Source organism: Oreochromis niloticus, linkage group LG1 (genome assembly GCF_001858045.2).
Source record: "Oreochromis niloticus isolate F11D_XX linkage group LG1, O_niloticus_UMD_NMBU, whole genome shotgun sequence".
Taxonomy (NCBI): Eukaryota; Metazoa; Chordata; class Actinopteri; order Cichliformes; family Cichlidae; genus Oreochromis; species Oreochromis niloticus.
This window is the reverse complement of record NC_031965.2, coordinates 5,082,266-5,091,830: the sequence shown is the minus strand read 5'-3', so window position 1 is coordinate 5,091,830 and position 9,565 is coordinate 5,082,266.

The following is a 9,565-nucleotide window of genomic DNA, read 5'->3' as shown; positions in this document are numbered from 1 at the left end:
CGCAGTTCACCATGAAAGATGAAGTGGCTTTTGAGGGGCTTGAAAAGTTTAAAAAGTCTTGAAATTTGGCGCACACCTAATGATGAGGGATTCTTTTTATATGTTCATTTTCCTTGAAGAGCGCAAATGGCTCCACAGCGCCCCTACAAAATTTCAAAACAACAGCCCCTGCTCTGTGTTTTGTATGAGTTTGAACCTGGCAAGCTATTGGAGATATCAAGATGTACAAAAATTTTGGAGCAATATCCCAAATCCAACAGGAAGTCAGCCATTTTTAAAATTAATGTGTAAATTTGGCGACATTTTCCCCTCTTTTCAGGCCTCATACTTTGACGAACTCCTCCAAGGGATTTCATTAGATTACGCGATCTCCTGTGTGTGGAATCTAAGACCTTTGTGTGTTAAATTGCGAAGCTTTTTACGTTCAGGGAAACGGGGTGGTCATCGGCACGTGGAGTTTCAATCACTCGCCAAAAGCAGTACCTGCTGTCGCTCAAAAACAATGTCCAATCTCTCCAAAGGTCGCAGGCGTGATGAGACTCGATGAAAATTTACGTATTTTAATGTCCGTAGACATGTCCAGGGAAAATTGGCTCAGTAGCGCCACCTAGAAAAATGAGAAACGCGAGCCCCCGAGATGGGTATGACCTACATGTATAAAACTCGGAACACATATCTAACGTTCGGAGACGCACAAAAAGTCTATTATGGCCATGTCCTAAACCCAACAGGAAGTCCGCCATTTGGAAGTGAAGGTGACATTTTGGCTCTAATTTTGCCATTTCCATGCCTCGAACTTTTGCGAACTCCTCATTGGAATTTCATCGTACAAGCTTCATATTTGGTCAGTGTCAACTACACACCTGGGCCATGTTAAATTGCGGAGCTTTTGAGTTTTCGGGTTACTGTGAGGCCGTGGCGCCACGGCGAATTTCGATGACTCGCCATGAAAATCTTATTGCCTCTCGTTCTGTCATACATTGTCCGACCTTGACCAAAGTGGACACATATGATAAGGCTCCACCCCTGAACATATTTCAACTGCCATATTTGACATCAGGGACAGCGCCACCTAGTGGGAACAGGAAAAGTCATGTTTTACACTTTGGGGTACAGTATTGTAATGGGTGACATCTGCAGCCTCAAATTTCTCCAGGAAAGCCTTAAGGAGTTGGTCTTGGGTTACAGAGAAAACTGTGAGTTTTCGCTGAAGGGTGTGACCCCAGCAGCATGGCGAACATTGAGGTCTCGCCATGAAGAAACAAATTAGTGTAACTCAATGAAATCCAATCTGATCAGTACCAGATTTTACAGGGATGATGTCAGACCCGCCCTGAACAGATTGATATGCCCATTGTCAGGAATACGTAGAGCGCCACCTAGTGGCACCAGGAAATGTCATGTCTTTCATTTTGTTGTATGATTTCACAGGTTCATCGTGGCCACCTCAAAAGCGGTGAATATCACCATCAGTCCCTGTTGATGCTTCAGTGAGAAAATTGTGACTATAAACTGAACGGCGCACCCTGGTGGCAACGCAGTTCACCATGAAAGATGAAGTGGCTTTTGAGGGCTTGAAAAGTTAAAAAGTCTTGAAATTTGGCGCACACCTCTAATGTGATGAGGGATTTCTTTTTATATGTTCATTTTCCTTGAAGAGCGCAAAATGGCTCCACAGCGCCCCCTACAAAATTCAAAACAACAGCCCCTGCTCTGTGTTTTATGTATGAGTTTGAAACCTGGCAAGCTTATTGGAGATATCAAGATGTACAAAAAAGTCTCTTGGAGCAATATCCCAAATCCAACAGGAAGTCAGCCATTTTAAAATTAATGTGTAAATTTGGCGACATTTTCCCCTCTTTTCAGGCCTCATACTTTGACGAACTCCTCCAAGGGATTTCATTAGATTTACGCGATCTCCTGTGTGTGGAATCTAAAGACCTTTGTGATGTTAAATTGCGAAGCTTTTTACGTTCAGGGAAACGGGGTGGTCATGGCGGCACGTGGAGTTTCAATCACTCGCCAAAAAGCAGTAACCTGCTGTCGCTCAAAAACACAATGTCCAATCTCTCCCAAAGGTCGCAGGCGTGATGAGACTCGAGCTCGGAAATGTTTGTTATGCCATTTGTCAGTAATGGTTAGAGCGCCACCTAGTGGGACGACTATAATAATGGTTGAATGAGATGAAATTTTAGCTGGTGGTTAAATGCATGAATTCCATCAATGTGACATCAGATCAGAAGCGCTGGTTTTAGGTGTTGGGCTTGGCTCGACGCGCCGGGGGTGCGAGGGCCCTCATATCGCTGCTTGCAGCTTTAATTAGGGCCCGAGCACAAAAGTGCGAAGGCCCTATTGTATCTGCTCTGTTTCTTATTATTATATTATTATTATTATTATTATTATTATTATTATTTATTATTATTATTTCGGCAAATGAATCGGCCTTTTGAGGGCCTAAACATGCTCGAAAACTCATGAAATTTTGCAGACGCGTCAGGTCTGGTGAAAATTTACGTATTTTAATGTCCGTAGACATGTCCAGGGAAAATTGGCTCAGTAGCGCCACCTAGAAAATGAGAAACGCGAGCCCCCGAGATGGGTATGACCTACATGTATAAAACTCGGAACACATATCTAACGTTCGGAGACGCACATAAAAGTCTATTATGGCCATGTCCTAAACCCAACAGGAAGTCCGCCATTTGGAAGTGAAGGTGACATTTTGGCTCTAATTTTGCCATTTCCATGCCTCGAACTTTTGCGAACTCCTCATTGGAATTTCATCGTACAAGCTTCATATTTGGTCAGTGTCAACTACACCCCTGGGCCATGTTAAATTGCGGAGCTTTTGAGTTTTCGGGTTACTGTGAGGCCGTGGCGCCACGGCGAATTTCGATGACTCGCCATGAAAATCTTATTGCCTCTCGTTCTGTCATACATTGTCCGACCTTGACCAAAGTGGACACATATGATAAGGCTCCACCCCTGAACATATTTCAACTGCCATATTTGACACCAGGGACAGCGCCACCTAGTGGGAACAGGAAATGTCATGTTTTACACTTTGGGGTACAGTATTGTAATGGGTGACATCTGCAGCCTCAAATTTCTCCAGGAAAGCCTTAAGGAGTTGGTCTTGGGTTACAGAGAAAACTGTGAGTTTTCGCTGAAGGGTGTGACCCCAGCAGCATGGCGAACATTGAGGTCTCGCCATGAAGAAACAAATTAGTGTAACTCAATGAAATCCAATCTGATCAGTACCAGATTTTACAGGGATGATGTCAGACCCGCCCTGAACAGATTGATATGCCCATTGTCAGGAATACGTAGAGCGCCACCTAGTGGCACCAGGAAATGTCATGTCTTTCATTTTGTTGTACTGATTTTCACAGGTTCATCGTGGCCACCTCAAAAGCGGTGAATATCACCATCAGTCCCTCTTGATGCTTCAGTGAGAAAATTGTGACTATAAACTGAACGGCGCACCCGGGTGGCAACACAGTTCACCATGAAAGATGAAGTGGCTTTTGAGGGGCTTGAAAAGTTTAAAAAGTCTTGAAATTTGGCGCACACCTCTAATGTGATGAGGGATTTCTTTTTATATGTTCATTTTCCTTGAACAGCGCAAAATGGCTCCACAGCGCCCCCTACAAAATTTCAAAACAACAGCCCCTGCTCTGTGTTTTATGTATGAGTTTGAAACCTGGCAAGCTTATTGGAGATATCAAGATGTACAAAAAAGTCTCTTGGAGCAATATCCCAAATCCAACAGGAAGTCAGCCATTTAAAATTAATGTGTAAATTTGGCGACATTTTCCCCTCTTTTCAGGCCTCATACTTTGACGAACTCCTCCAAGGGATTTCATTAGATTTACGCGATCTCCTGTGTGTGGAATCTAAAGACCTTTGTGATGTTAAATTGCGAAGCTTTTTACGTTCAGGGAAACGGGGTGGTCATGGCGGCACGTGGAGTTTCAATCACTCGCCAAAAAGCAGTAACCTGCTGTCGCTCAAAAACACAATGTCCAATCTCTCCCAAAGGTCGCAGGCGTGATGAGACTCGAGCTCGGAAATGTTTGTTATGCCATTTGTCAGTAATGGTTAGAGCGCCACCTAGTGGGACGACTATAATAGTGGTTGAATGAGATGAAATTTTAGCTGGTGGTTAAATGCATGAATTCCATCAATGTGACATCAGATCGGAAGCGCTGGTTTTAGGTGTTGGGCTTGGCTCGACGCGCCGGGGGTGCGAGGGCCCTCATATCGCTGCTTGCAGCTTTAATTATTATTATTATTATTCAGGCAAAACAAGGGCCTTTTGAGGGTCTTAACATGCTCAAAAACTCATGAAATTTTGCACACATGCCAGGTCTGGTGAAAATTTTGTATTTTAATGGTTTTACATATGAGCATTGGGAAATGGCTCTGTAGCGCCACCTATGCCTTGTTAAATGCAGCCCTACGAACACATCGTTTGAGCTACATGTATGAAATCTGGCACACATGTGTATCATCCCAAAACGAACAAAAAAGTCTGTGGGACCATTGACGCAAACCCAACAGGAAGTCCGCAATTTAGAGGTGAATGTGACATTTTGGCTCTAATTTTGCCATTTCCATGCCTCGAACTTTTTCGAACTCCTCATTGGGATTTGGTCGTCTAAACTTCATCTTTGGTCAGTGTCAACTACACACCTGGGCCATGTTAAATTGCGGAGCTTTTGAGTTTTCGCGATACTGTGAGGCCGTGGCGCCACGGCGAATTTCGATGACTCGCCATGAAAATCGTATTGCCTCTCATTCCTCATACATGTTCTGACCTGACCAAAGAGCACACATATGATAAGGCTCCACCCCTGAACATATTCAACTGCCATATTTGACACCAGGGACAGCGCCACCTAGTGGGAACAGGAAATGTCATGTTTTACACTTTGGGGTACAGTATTGTATGGTTGACATCTGCAGCCTCAAATTTCTCCAGGAAAGCCTTAAGGAGTTGGTCTTGAGTTACAGTGAAAACTGTGAGTTTTCGCAAGAGGGTGTGACCCCTGCAGCATGGCGAAGTTTGATGTCTCGCCATGAAGAAGCAAATTAGTATAACTCAATGAAATCCAGTCTGATCAGAACCAGACTTTACAGGCATGATGTCAGACCCGTCCTGAACAGATTGATGTGCCCATTGTCAGGAATACGCAGAGCGCCACCTAGTGGCAACAGGAATGTCATGGCTTACATTTGTTATACTGATTTTCACAGGTTCATCGTGGCCACTTCAAAAGCGGTGAATATTACCATCAGTCCCTCATGATGCTTCAGTGAGAAAATTGTGACTATAAACTGAACGGCGCACCCTGGTGGCAACGCAGTTCACCATGAAAGATGAAGTGGATTTTGAGGGCTTGGAAAGTTTAAAAAGTCTTGAAATTGGCTCAGTTGGCCAACTCCTCCAATGTGATGAGGGCTTTCTTGTTACGTGATCATTTTCATTGAATAGCGCAAAATGGCTCCACAGCGCCCCCTACAAAATTTCAAAACATCAGCCCCTCCTCTGTGTTTTATGTATGAGTCTGAAACCTTGTAAGATTATGGAGGATATCAAGATGTACAAAAAAGTCTCTTGGAGCAATATCCCAAATCCAACAGGAAGTCAGCCATTTTAAAATTAATGTGTAAATTTGGCGACATTTTCCCCTCTTTTCAGGCCTCATACTTTGACGAACTCCTCCAAGGGATTTCATTAGATTTACACGATCTCCTGTGTGTGGAATCTAAAGACCTTTGTGATGTTAAATTGCGAAGCTTTTTACGTTCAGGGAAACGAGGTGGTCATGGTGGCACGTGGAGTTTCAATCACTCGCCAAAAAGCAGTAACCTGCTGTCGCTCAAAAACACAATGTCCAATCTCTCCCAAAGGTCGCAGGCGTGATGAGACTCGAGCTCGGAAATGTTTGTTATGCCATTTGTCAGTAATGGTTAGAGCGCCACCTAGTGGACGACTATAATAATGGTTGAATGAGATGAAATTTTAGCTGGTGGTTAAATGCATGAATTCCATCAATGTGACATCAGATCGGAAGCGCTGGTTTTAGGTGTTGGGCTTGGCTCGACGCGCCGGGGGTGCGAGGGCCCTCATATCGCTGCTTGCAGCTTTAATTATTATTATTATTATTATTCAGGCAAAAGAAGGGCCTTTTTGAGGGCTTTAACATGCTCGAAAACTCTTGGAATTTTGCACACATGCCAGGTCTGGTGAAAAATTTTGTATTTTAATGGTTTTACATATGAGCACTGGGAAATGGCTCTGTAGCGCCACCTATGCCTTGTTAAATGCAGCCCTACGAACACATCGTTTTAGCTACATGTATGAAATTTGGCACACATGTGTATCATGCCAAGCCGAACAAAAAAGTCTGTGGGCCCATTGACGCAAACCCAACAGGAAGTCCGCCATTTGGAAGTGAAGGTGACATTTTGGCTCTAATTTTGCCATTTCCATGCCTCGAACTTTTGCGAACTCCTCATTGGAATTTCATCGTACAAGCTTCATATTTGGTCAGTGTCAACTACACACCTGGGCCATGTTAAATTGCGGAGCTTTTGAGTTTTCGGGTTACTGTGAGGCCGTGGCGCCACGGCGAATTTCGATGACTCGCCATGAAAATCTTATTGCCTCTCGGTCTGTCATACATTGTCCGACCTTGACCAAAGTGGACACATATGATAAGGCTCCACCCCTGAACATATTTCAACTGCCATATTTGACACCAGGGACAGCGCCACCTAGTGGGAACAGGAAATGTCATGTTTACACTTTGGGGTACAGTATTGTAATGGGTGACATCTGCAGCCTCAAATTTCTCCAGGAAAGCCTTAAGGAGTTGGTCTTGGGTTACAGAGAAAACTGTGAGTTTTCGCTGAAGGGTGTGACCCCAGCAGCATGGCGAACATTGAGGTCTCGCCATGAAGAAACAAATTAGTGTAACTCAATGAAATCCAATGTGATCAGTACCAGATTTTACAGGGATGATGTCAGACCCGCCCTGAACAGATTGATATGCCCATTGTCAGGAATACGTAGAGCGCCACCTAGTGGCACCAGGAAATGTCATGTCTTTCATTTTGTTGTACTGATTTTCACAGGTTCATCGTGGCCACCTCAAAAGCGGTGAATATCACCATCAGTCCTTCTTGATGCTTCAGTGAGAAAATTGTGACTATAAACTGAACGGCGCACCCTGATGGCAGCGCAGTTCACCATGAAAGATGAAGTGGCTTTTGAGGGGCTTGAAAAGTTTAAAAAGTCTTGAAATTTGGCGCACAGCTCTAATGTGATGAGGGATTTCTTTTTATATGTTCATTTTCCTTGAAGAGCGCAAAATGGCTCCACAGCGCCCCCTACAAAATTTCAAAACAACAGCCCCTGCTCTGTGTTTTATGTATGAGTTTGAAACCTGGCAAGCTTATTGGAGATATCAAGATGTACAAAAAAGTCTCTTGGAGCAATATCCCAAATCCAACAGGAAGTCAGCCATTTTAAAATTAATGTGTAAATTTGGCGACATTTTCCCCTCTTTTCAGGCCTCATACTTTGACGAACTCCTCCAAGGGATTTCATTAGATTTACGCGATCTCCTGTGTGTGGAATCTAAAGACCTTTGTGATGTTAAATTGCGAAGCTTTTTACGTTCAGGGAAACGGGGTGGTCATGGCGGCACGTGGAGTTTCAATCACTCGCCAAAAAGCAGTAACCTGCCGTCGCTCAAAAACACAATGTCCAATCTCTCCCAAAGGTCGCAGGCGTGATGAGACTCGATGAAAATTTACGTATTTTAATGTCCGTAGACATGTCCAGGGAAAATTGGCTCAGTAGCGCCACCTAGAAAAATGAGAAACGCGAGCCCCCGAGATGGGTATGACCTACATGTATAAAACTCGGAACACATATCTAACGTTCGGAGACGCACAAAATAGTCTATTATGGCCATGTCCTAAACCCAACAGGAAGTCCGCCATTTGGAAGTGAAGGTGACATTTTGGCTCTAATTTTGCCATTTCCATGCCTCGAACTTTTGCGAACTCCTCATTGGAATTTCATCGTACAAGCTTCATATTTGGTCAGTGTCAACTACACACCTGGGCCATGTTAAATTGCGGAGCTTTTGAGTTTTCGGGTTACTGTGAGGCCGTGGCGCCACGGCGAATTTCGATGACTCGCCATGAAAATCTTATTGCCTCTCGTTCTGTCATACATTGTCCGACCTTGACCAAAGTGGACACATATGATAAGGCTCCACCCCTGAACATATTTCAACTGCCATATTTGACATCAGGGACAGCGCCACCTAGTGGGAACAGGAAATGTCATGTTTTACACTTTGGGGTACAGTATTGTAATGGGTGACATCTGCAGCCTCAAATTTCTCCAGGAAAGCCTTAAGGAGTTGGTCTTGGGTTACAGAGAAAACTGTGAGTTTTCGCTGAAGGGTGTGACCCCAGCAGCATGGCGAACATTGAGGTCTCGCCATGAAGAAACAAATTAGTGTAACTCAATGAAATCCAATCTGATCAGTACCAGATTTTACAGGGATGATGTCAGACCCGCCCTGAACAGATTGCTATGCCCATTGTCAGGAATACGTAGAGCGCCACCTAGTGGCACCAGGAAATGTCATGTCTTTCATTTTGTTGTACTGATTTTCACAGGTTCATCGTGGCCACCTCAAAAGCGGTGAATATCACCATCAGTCCCTCTTGATGCTTCAGTGAGAAAATTGTGACTATAAACTGAACGGCGCACCCTGGTGGCAACGCAGTTCACCATGAAAGATGAAAGTGGCTTTTGAGGGGCTTGAAAAGTTTAAAAAGTCTTGAAATTTGGCGCACACCTCTAATGTGATGAGGGATTTCTTTTTATATGTTCATTTTCCTTGAACAGCGCAAAATGGCTCCACAGCGCCCCCTACAAAATTTCAAAACAACAGCCCCTGCTCTGTGTTTTATGTATGAGTTTGAAACCTGGCAAGCTTATTGGAGATATCAAGATGTACAAAAAAGTCTCTTGGAGCAATATCCCAAATCCAACAGGAAGTCAGCCATTTTAAAATTAATGTGTAAATTTGGCGACATTTTCCCCTCTTTTCAGGCCTCATACTTTGACGAACTCCTCCAAGGGATTTCATTAGATTTACGCGATCTCCTGTGTGTGGAATCTAAAGACCTTTGTGATGTTAAATTGCGAAGCTTTTTACGTTCAGGGAAACGGGGTGGTCATGGCGGCACGTGGAGTTTCAATCACTCGCCAAAAAGCAGTAACCTGCTGTCGCTCAAAACACAATGTCCAATCTCTCCCAAAGGTCGCAGGCGTGATGAGACTCGAGCTCGGAAATGTTTGTTATGCCATTTGTCAGTAATGATTAGAGCGCCACCTAGTGGGACGACTATAATAATGGTTGAATGAGATGAAATTTTAGCTGGTGGTTAAATGCATGAATTCCATCAATGTGACATCAGATCGGAAGCGCTGGTTTTAGGTGTTGGGCTTGGCTCGACGCGCCGGGGTGCG